The following is a 10,911-nucleotide window of genomic DNA, read 5'->3' on the forward strand; positions in this document are numbered from 1 at the left end:
TCAGTTCATCCTTCACACACCTGCTCTAGAGATTCCTGAAGCTCAGCTTTGACCATTTTATTACCCTGCTCAAGATCCTCCTGTGGCTCCCAAGCACTTATGGATGAAACAAAACTCCTCTGTTTAGTATTTGGAGTAATTCAGAATCTGGCTTGTGCTTATTTTTTCAGAATTATTTCATATTCTTCCTTCCAACATACTCTACAGTGAAACTGGATAACTGAATGTTCCCCACAAATGTAGAAGCTGTGCTCCTATGCCTGGAATGCCTTCTCCCCATTCATCTCGGTCTCTTAGAATTCTATCTTCTTCCAAGGCTCAGCTCAGGTGCCATCCCTAATATGAAGTCTTCCCTGATTCCACCAGTTGTTGCTGATTTTACTCCTCTGGAATTACTTTAAAATTATCTTGTACATATATTGTATTTGTTACTCCATCTTTATAGTGTCTTCCTCCGGTAGAATATGAGCTCACTGAGGGCAGGAACTCTTCATTTCTTTCCCCACTCCCCAGCCTTGTATCCCCAGGCCCTAGCACGATATGGCCACAGAGTGATTAAAAAATTATGGAGTGAATGCATGAATAAATGAGGAATATGTGATCAGAAAAAGAGATGAATGAGTGGCACAATGGATAGAATGCTTGACCTCAAGTCAGACAGACTTGGTTCTGAATCCAGCCTCAAACACATCATAGTTATAAGACCTTGCATAAATCACTTAAACCCCAAATGCCTCAGTTTCCTCAACTGCAAAATGGGGACAACAATAACACCTAACTCATAGGGATGTTGTCAGGATCAAATTAGGGATTTATAAAGTGCTATGTAAACTGTTGTACAGATGTTCCCAAGCTGAAGTGGGTTGGCTACAATCACAAACTAATACATGTAGGAGGTTACTTGGGAACTTAGATCCATCCTAACTCCATATCTAGGGCTCTTTCCAAGGTTGTATATAAATTCAATGTCTGAGAAAGGCTTAGAACTTTGACCTCTAGACTCCAACCAAGTCCATTTGGACTTTACATTAAACCTCACCTGCTTCTCTGTCATCGTGCCATCATTATCATTAAATGGTACTTTGATTTTTGTAGCCTAGTCATACTGGTTCAGGAGTATATAGTTTTTCTTGGGGGGGAGGAAATGGGACCTATGAGAGGGTAAGAGAGAGATGATTGGTAGAAAGGGAAAAGGAAGGACTCTACTTTTTATCATGCCCCAGCAAGTTTACAAGTGTGTCAGGGGATGAAAGAAACTGGGATATGAGAAATTTAGAATGGGATTTGGAAGGTGGTGCAGGTGGTTCCTAGCACAAGATACTCTATCTCTAGACTCCAAGCATTTTCACCAGCTGTCCCCCCATATTTGGAATGTTCTTCCTCCTCATCTCTGCTTCCTGACTTCCCCAGCTTCTTTCAATTCCTAGATAAAATTCCATCTACAGGAAGCCTTTCCCAAACCCCCTTAATACTAGTGCCTCTCTTCTGTTGATTACCCCCAATTAATTCTGCAAATAGCTTGTTCATAAATAATTATTTGCCCGTTGTCTACCCCATTAGACTGTGAGTTCCTTGAGGTCAGGGCCTTTCTTTGACTTTTCTATGTCTAGTGCTCAGCACAGTGGCTGGCACACAGTAGATGCTAAATAAATATTTATCGACTGACTGATTTATTCAGTAATTGCCCTGCTTTGCTTAAATGCTTATCAGTGTGACTTTGTTTAAGTTACTTTCTCTATTGAGGAAGGAGTATTTTAGTTCCTTTCTCTATAAAATGAAGGGATTGGATTAGAAAGCAACACTGCTAAATTTCTTTCTAGCTCTACATCTAGGATTTAAGGCAGAGACATATCTAGCAATTTTGGGACTCAGAGAAAACATGAAATCCACATGGGCATGTACCTGGCTGCCTCAAATCAATTTTGTGATTCAGGGTGGGTGTTCTCTGGCTCTTTTTTTAACCCTTACCTTCCACCTTAGAACCAATACTATGTATTGCAATGGAGGTTAAGTGACTTGCCCAGGGTTACACAGCTAAGGAGTGTCTGAGGCTGTGGCTATCTTTATGTCATGCCTCCTTGCTCCAGTCTCTACCTCCAGCCAGTCCAGCTTCTACCTATAACTCTGGGCTCCTTATTGTCAAAACTTCTCTATGTCTATCCTGACCAAAACAGACCACATTTCTCTCTGACCACCATCATGACTTCTCAGGCTATCCTTATCCACCACTCTGCAATAGTGTTGATTTCCTTTATTAGAATGGAAGTTCCTTGAGGACAGGGACTGCTTTGCTTTTTATTCTTCTAATCTAGCACTTAGCAGAGTGGCTTCCACCTAATCAACAATGAAAAAAAGGACTTCTCACTCACTCATTCATTCAATCAATATGAGAAGTAATTAAAATCAATTTAATTGAGTATGGAGGGGGAATTAGAGAGGGAGCATGGCGAGAGGGTGCCTAGACTCAAATCTTACCTCTCCTGCTGCATATGAGACCAAGAGCAAGTCACTGTCAGTTTTCTCATTGGTAAAAAGAGGGAATTAATCTAGATGATTTCTAAGATCTCTTATAGCTTTATCCTGTTATTCTAGTTACTATTATACCTTCTGCTGAAGGCGCACAGGCTTGAGATTTAGCAACTCTACATTTCAGCACCCTGGACAAAGCCTCAATTCTCCACCCCTGACATAGGTTGGTCCTAAGACCAATGAAAACCACTGAAAATTGAGGATCAGAGTCCCTGGGACCACTGGGTCTCTGCTGGCTTTCTGAACAGCAACCCTGTATATGTCATTTAATGAGAATAAATGAACTGAGTCTTTCAAGTCTCTGAGTAAGGAGAGGAGTAAATTGAAGGCACTGGCCAAATTCTGATGCTCTGCTCTGGCAGGTGTTATGCGCCAACAGGGTGACAAATTGGAGAGCGGAGATAAGTGGATTTCAGGAGGAGTATAAGGAGGACATTGGAGATGAAAAAAATATGTGACCTTGATGCTAATGAAACACTAGTCAACACGTCTTGACAGAAGAGCTGGGGATTTTGTAACAGGAAGAGAGGACATTTCTCAGAGGGGTCTCTTGGGAGGATACAGCCAAAGCAAGGACTGTTGGTTTCCCTTGGGGATACAGCAGTCACGCCTCCACTTTGGGGAGCTGGATTCTCTAGTTAACTCTTGCTACCAAGAGGCAATGGAGTGTAGTGGAAAGAGCCCTGAACTTGGAGGGTTCTGATTCTGGCTGTGACACCTATTAGCTATGTGAGAAAGTCACTTTTCCAGACCAAGCCTCAGTTTCTTCATCTGTTGAAAGAGGATCTATAGACTCTATCTTTCAGGGCTGATGAGAGGCTCCAATGAAATGTGTGCAAAGTGCTTTGCCCAGGTTATTTCACTTCTTGAGTTTCATTTTCCTCATCTAGGAAAAGGGGATAGCAGAAATACTTTTAGCACTTGATTCCTAGTGTTCTTAAGAAGATCAAAGGGGACAGTGGGTACAAAATACTTTGCAAGCATTAAAGTGCTATATAAATGTGTAATTTTTTATTTGTAGGATTATAGACAAATCCAGAAAGGGCCTAAAAGGCCACCTAGTCCAATTTTCCTATTTTACAGATGAGAAAACTGACTCCTAGAGAGTGACTTTGCTAAGGTAACAAGAAAAAGGGACAGAGATTCAAAACAAGGTCCTTTGACGCCAAAACCAATTTCCTTGTCCTTGTACCATAATTTTATTGAATTACCTAAATCATCAGGCACCTCATTGGGATAGATATTCAAGGACATGCTGAATATCCCTCCTAATAATTGTTTAGGAGAGTCTATTTTGGTCTGGTAGCCTCTCTATTTTGGGGAAGTCCCTTACTTAGCACAGAAAAGGGATAGTTGAGTGGTGCGAGGGACAGAGAGCCAGGCAGGAAGATCTGAGATACAATCTGGCCTCATACACCTACTAGTTGTGTGATCCTGGCCAAGTCACTTAACCCTCTTTACCTCAGTTTCCTAATCCATAAAATGAGTTGGAAAAGGAAATGGCAAACCACTCTAATATCTTTGCCAAGAAAACCTGATTTACCTCACTTTCCTCATTTGTAAAATGAGCCAGAGAGGAAATGGCAAACCATTTTAGTATCTTTGCCTAGAAAAACCCTGTTTGCCTCAGTCTTCTCCTCTGAAAAATGATCTGGAGAAGGAAATGACAAACCACTGCCAAGTATCTTTGCCAAGAAAACCTGGTTTACCTCAGTTTCCTCATTTGTAAAATGATCTAGAGAAGGAAATGGCAAACCATTCTAGTATCTTTGCCTCGAAAAACCCCATTTGCCTCAGTTTCCTTCTCTGAAAAATGATCTGGAGAGGGAAATGGCAAACCACTCTAGTATATTTGCCTAGAAAACCCCAGAAGACATCATGAAGAGTCGTACACAACTGAAAATGAGCAAGCACCAAAACTAACTCATATTTCTGTTTTAGTATCAGGATCTTAGAGAAGAATGGATTCAATTTTCTGCTTTCTTCCAACCATCCCTTCTCTTATTACAGAGTACTGTTAGGCTGGCATGAATAGCACGATTTCTCTCTTCTGCAGGGCACAGTTCTTAGTACCCTTTGTGGGTGATGGTGGGGAGGAGGGAAGAATGCCTCCTCTCTGTATTTGGCAACAAGATTAGTTTTAAAAGAAAAAAAGTTGATAGTGGAGTAACAACCACATTGGAAAAGCTTCAGAACAAGACTTATTTCAGTTTCTTTAGTCTATTGGAGAGAGCATGTGTTTGCTTTCTTTCTGGAGATGGCTTTGGGGGAGCTGTTGGGTGAACGCCGTGACTCACTGAGGGTAGGTCTCTCTCGAGGCCCACCCGCTCCCTCCCTTGAAAGGGACTGGCAGAAACTGGCACCCCTGATGTGTGTTTATGCAGATGGCAGAGAAGTGCCACTCCCCAGCACACATCACTTCCATATAGAAGGGAAAAAATAATTCACTTGTTACTGAAACAGAGCCCAGTTCTCATTTTTTTCTCTCTCAAAAACATGGTGCTGGCAAAGCTGAGACTGACAAACTGAAAGAGACAAGCTGAAACTGACGAATGTCTTTGGGTGGGGAGGGTTGGGGAGCCCTGGGTTGTGCCTCCCCCCTCCATGAGTTTCAGCATCGCCTGGCATGGCTTGTGATGATTTGAGGAATACATTCCACAAATACCAACTGGGGCTGTGCTATGGGGGTTCATTCTCACCAAGGGGAATCAAGGCTCCAATGGGTAATAAGCAATTCTTCACCAAACAGCATTTTGCTATTCAGCTGTAACCCAGGGCAAAGGGCTAGTTCCCTCCAGGCATTCAAGAGTTTAGACAACAGGGGAAGCCAAGCCTCAGGAGCAGGATTGGAAGGCATCATTGTAGTGCCAAGGGACCCAGAGGATCATCCGTCTAGAGCTGGAAATCAGTCAGTCAAAATACATTTTTTTTAGTGCCAGTAATGAGAACACTGAGCCACTGTGCTGGGAAATACAAAGAAAGGCAAACCTATGTCCCTGACCTCAAGGAACTCACATACAAATAGGAGAGACATCTAAATAGCCATGTGCAAAAATTGTACATACATACATATATACATCTAGGCAGCTAAGTGGTATAGTAGATAGAGCACTGAGTCTGGAAAACCTGAGATCCAATCTGGCCTGAGACACTTACTAGCTGTGTGACTCTGGGCAAGTCACTTAACCCCATCTGCCTCCATTTCTCCTCTGTCAAAGAAGCTGGAGAAGGAAATGGTAAACCACTCTAGGATCTTTGCCAAGAAAACCCCAAATGGGGTTATAGTGAGCCAGATACAACTGAAATTTATTGTGATAGTTATTGTGATAACTAAATCACAATTTTTTTTTATCCTGGGACTCCATTCTAGGAGCATAGGGCCACAACCAGTAGGCAATGGGACACACAGTCGCTCAGGGTCACCCAGCTGGGAAGTGTCTGAGCCCGGACTTGAACCTAGGACCTTTCGTCTCTAGGCCTGGCTCTCAATCCACTGAGCTAGCCCAGCTGCCCCTACTTTAGGTTGCAGTTTCTTTAGCAGATGTAGTTTTTACAGGGTGGGGTTGCTAGCCCCACGCCCAACCCTCCTCCTTTTTTCATCCGGGCTAGGGACCATACTTGGCCCAGGAGTGGTAAGGGTGGGCAGTAGGGGTCAAGTGACTTGCCCAAGGTCACACAGCTGGAAGTGTCCGAGGCCGGACTTGAACCTAGGACCTCTAGTCTCTAGGCCTGGCTCTCAATCCACTGAGCCACTCAGCTGCCCCTGATAAAATCAATAAAATCTATCTATCTATCTATCTATCTATCTATCTATCTATCTATCTATCTATCTATCTCTATCTCTATTATCCATCTATCTATCTTTCTATCCATCTATCATCCATCTATCCATCCATCTACTTACCTATCATCTATCCATCCATCTATCCATCCATTTATCTATCCATCCACCCATCAATCTATTAATCTATCTATCCATCCATCTATCTATCCTTCTATCATCTACCTACCTATTATCTACCTATCTATTATCTATCTATCCATCCATCTTTCTATTTATCTATCCATCTACCTCTATCATCCATCCATCTATCTATCTTTCTATCCATCTATTATCCATCTATTTACCTATCATCCATCCATCCATCCATCTATCTATCCATCTACCCACCCATCTACCCACCCATCTATTCGTCTATCTATCTATCTATCTATCTATCTATCTATCTATCTATCTATCTATCATCTATCTATCTATCTATCTATCCATCTATCCCTCTATTATTTATCTATTATCTATCTATCTACCTATCATCCATCTATCCATCCATCTACTTACCTATCATCCATCCATGGATCCATGTATTCGTGTGTCTATCTATCCATTTCTCTGTCTGTCTGTCTGTCTGTCTGTCTGTCTGTCTGTCTGTCTCTCTCATATTCTCAATTGTGAAATGAAGAAAGTTAGACTCAATGACCTGTAAGGGTTCCTGGCTTTCTTTAAATTTCACTTCAAATCTCATCTCTATATATACAATATGCATACTTGTTCTTTAGTGAGTTAGTCATCTTTGACCCTTTGTGACCACATTTGGCAAAGATTCTGGGGTGGTTTGCCATTTCTTTCTCTAGCTCATTTGACAGAAGAGGAAACTGAGGCAAACAGGATTAAGTGACTTGCCCAGTGTCACATAGCTAGTATCTGAAGTCAGATTTGTACTCAGGTCTTCCTGACACCAGATCTGGAGCTCTATCCACTGTGCTGTCCAACCATACATATATACATACATATTTATATGTATATATTATATACTATATTTATAAAACATATACTATGTTATATGTTATATAAATACACAGAAATATATAGCTATATTATCATTAGAAGGGAATCTTAGAGAGGAAGGCACTAGCAGCTTAGGGGATTGTAAAAGGTGGGATTTGAGCTAGTCTTAAAGGAAGCCAGAGACTTTAGAGGTTATTGAGTTGGACCCCTTTCATTCTCAGCTGAGGAGACTGGCATCCAGACAAGCTGAGCACAGTGCCCAGGGTCTCACAGGCAGTCAATAGTTGAGTCCAACTCTTCCTGGCTTTCTATCCCCTGCAATACTAACGTTTATTGGCACATAGCAGACACTTAGTAAGTGATGGTGGTTCTCTATTACCTTTCAGAGCAGATACCTTAGCCTGTCACTTACAGCCTCTCATGATGGGATCCTAGACTAGCTTTCCAAGCTTATTACACATTAGTGTCCCCCCCCCCACTTAATATTCCTGCCAAGATGGCCTACTTGCTGTTCTTCTCATACCTCATCTTTTTGTCTTTTATTACTGTGTTTTTGCACTGGTTATCTCACAGGACCCACATATACAGAAACACCTACAACAGCTCTGTCATGGCAAAGATATGGAAACTAAGGGGGTACCCATCCATTGGGGAATGACTGAACAAATTATGGTAGATAAATGTGATGGAATACAATGGGGTTATAAGAAACGGTGAAAGAATGGTGTCAGAGAAATCTGGGAAGACTTGTGTGAACTAATGCTGTGAAGTAAACAGAATCAGACAAGATTTATTCTTAATAGTGAACCATTTTGGGGCAGCTGGGTAGCTCAGTGGATTGAGAGTCAGGCCTAGAGACAGGAGGTCCTAGGTTCAAGTCTGGCCTCAGACACTTCCCAGCTGTGTGACCCTGGGCAAGTCACTTGACCCCCATTGCCTACCCTTACCACTCTTCTGCCTTGGAGCCAATACACAGTATTGACTCCAAGACAGAAAGTAAGGGTTAAAAAAAAGTGTACCATTTTGCTTTCTAATCCTGCTCTGTAACCTCATGTTTTTCAAGCCTTTGACCTCATTCTTTTGTCCTGACAATTGTAGGAATACCTTCAAATTCCTTGCCACAGAGCATCCTCAAAAATTGGGATAATTAAGACAGAATCTAAAATTCATCCTTTTCTAATAAACAAATCTGGCTCCAATTAAGTATGTCTGGGGAGGTGACATGGTTGTGTCCTTGATTCCCCCACTGGGATGGGTAATGGAGGTCAATCTTAACCAAACCTAACTTGATTTCTCCATCCAGGATATCAAGGATATTGGAATGCTGTGATCAGGCATGTGACTTTCCCCATCCTCAGGGAGGGCCTGGAAAATATTAGCCCACCTCCTCATTAGATATCGACCAATTAGAGATATCTTGGATTTTCTAGGGGAGGACAGAGTAATGAGCTTTGAACACTGTATTTAAATGTCTCAAGACTCTGAATGAATTGTCTTTGGTAACCAAGAGAGATCATGGGCCAATTAATTTATTGACTATTGCTAGCCTAATGAATAAATCGATTTTATTTCCCAGAACTTGGTCTTGGAATTTTTGCTCATCACACAATTTATATAATAACAGCAATATGATAAAGATAATCAGCTTTGAAAGGCTTAAGAACTCTGAGGCAACATGCATCTATGATTTTATTGGTAACATACTGATGAGCATCAAAACTAGACTTATGCCTTCTCTCTCTAACAACCTAGCATTTATCCTACAGACACTTAACAATGTGTAGGTTTTCTCTTTGATAGAATGTAAGATCTAAGTAAGTTTGTTTATTTGTTCTTCAATTGTGTCCCTGACCCCATTTTTGGTTTTCTTGGTAAAGATTTTAAAGTGATTTGCCATTTCTTTCACCAGCTCATTTTAACACATAAGGAAACTGAGGTAAATAGGGTTAAGTGACTTTCCCAGGGTCATACAGCTAGTGTCTGAGGCCAGATTTGAACTCGTGTCCTTCTAACTTCACTACACACATTGCTGCCCAGTTCTTACCTAGCTCAGTCCTGGTCCAAGGTAGGGGATTAAATAGATATTTGTTGATAGACAGGCTTAGAGAATTACCTGAGGCACAGAGAAATTAAGCAACCTGAAGATAGTCTCGCAGCTACTAAGAGCCAGAGGTAGAGCTCAACCAAACTCTGACCTTCCTGACTCTAAGTATAGCCTTCTACTCACTATGTAACTTTTGTCTAGTTGGTAACTTAAATTACTACCATCACAGGTTGGGATCTATTGTCCACTAAGGGAGTATTCCTCTAAGAGTCAAATTAGAAACACTGATTTTCCATGTGATCCTAGGCAAGTTACTTCTTTCTGGAACTCAGTTTCCCTTCTTTAACTGAAGGGAGCCTGGTGCTCTCTAAGTTCCCTTCCAGATCTAAAGGAACATAGTATGCATAAAAAAGGTGCTAACTTTGGAATCATGGGACCTAAGATTGAATCCTAGTTCCAACCCTCTCCCTACCCCCAAACCTCTAATCCTTACTTCCAAATTGGCCCCAGTTTTTGACTTAAAAGAAACTCACCTAAGATAAGCCAGGCTGAGTTTTCAGTGAAGGGTGAAGACTTCTTTTAGATCCTTCCCCATCTGCCTGTGGGAAGAACAGGATGTTTCATGCTAAGGGCTGCTAGGACTCCCTTTATACCCTATTTCCTTTTCTTTTGATTACACAGGGTTTATCTGCAAACATATTAAACTGTGACTGACTGTGGGAGAAAAAAAAGAGTTTCATGCAGTGGTAGTATCGTAGTCAGTGAGGTTTGACAGAGACACGATTGTTGTTACTTGAAAGCTTTTTTTTTTTTTTTGGCCTTCAGAAGTAGTAAATTTATTGTGGATGCCAGTCATGGAAATTGTAGAAGTTCTTAGGCAAGATGTGGAAGGGTCCTTCTGATTCTCCAGCTCCAGAGCATTGGAAATGATTTGTCTTACAAAATGCTGCCACAAGGAGTTCAGTCATTATATAAAGGAAGAGCTAGACTTGGGGAGTATATTTATTCTTAATTATCCAATCCAATGGAAAACAAGAGAAACTGACAGGGACTCCATAAACCTTATTCTGGACAACCAATTCTTATAAGAGTCACAAACAGGAAACCCATTTTTTTTTTATTAAAACTCTTACCTTCCCTCTTAGAATCAATATTAAGTATTGGTTCTAAGGCAGAAGAGTGGTAAGGGCTACATAATTGGGGTTAAGTGACTTATTCAGGGTCACCCAACTAGGAAGTGTCTGGGGCCAGATATAAACTCCCATATCTAGACCTGGCTCTCTAACCACTAAGCTACTTAGCTGCCCCAGCCCAGTCTTTTTGACGTTCCCCTTCTCATACTTCTTTCTGACCATTCCTTGGGAGATAAGTCACCACACAGTGATATGACCCAAAGACCAACTTAATAAGGGAAGAATGAGCATTTATAAAGATGAACTTAGATCAAAACTCTTCCAAAAGAAGCAGAAGTACTTAAATTGTCAGGAAGAAAATCTCTCTGAGCTCAAAAAGACCATTTCAGAGTCAACTTGACATGATGATTTAATAAACT

At 41.3% G+C, this 10,911-nt stretch overlaps 1 pseudogene; it reads left to right on the plus strand.

Moving 5' to 3' along the window:
* Positions 1–10,091: 10,091 nt before the first annotated feature.
* On the plus strand, positions 10,092–10,242 carry LOC123232612 (annotated as a pseudogene).
* The last annotated feature ends 669 nt before the right edge of the window (positions 10,243–10,911 follow it).

This window comes from Gracilinanus agilis, chromosome 1 (assembly GCF_016433145.1).
Source record: "Gracilinanus agilis isolate LMUSP501 chromosome 1, AgileGrace, whole genome shotgun sequence".
Classification (NCBI taxonomy): Eukaryota; Metazoa; Chordata; class Mammalia; order Didelphimorphia; family Didelphidae; genus Gracilinanus; species Gracilinanus agilis.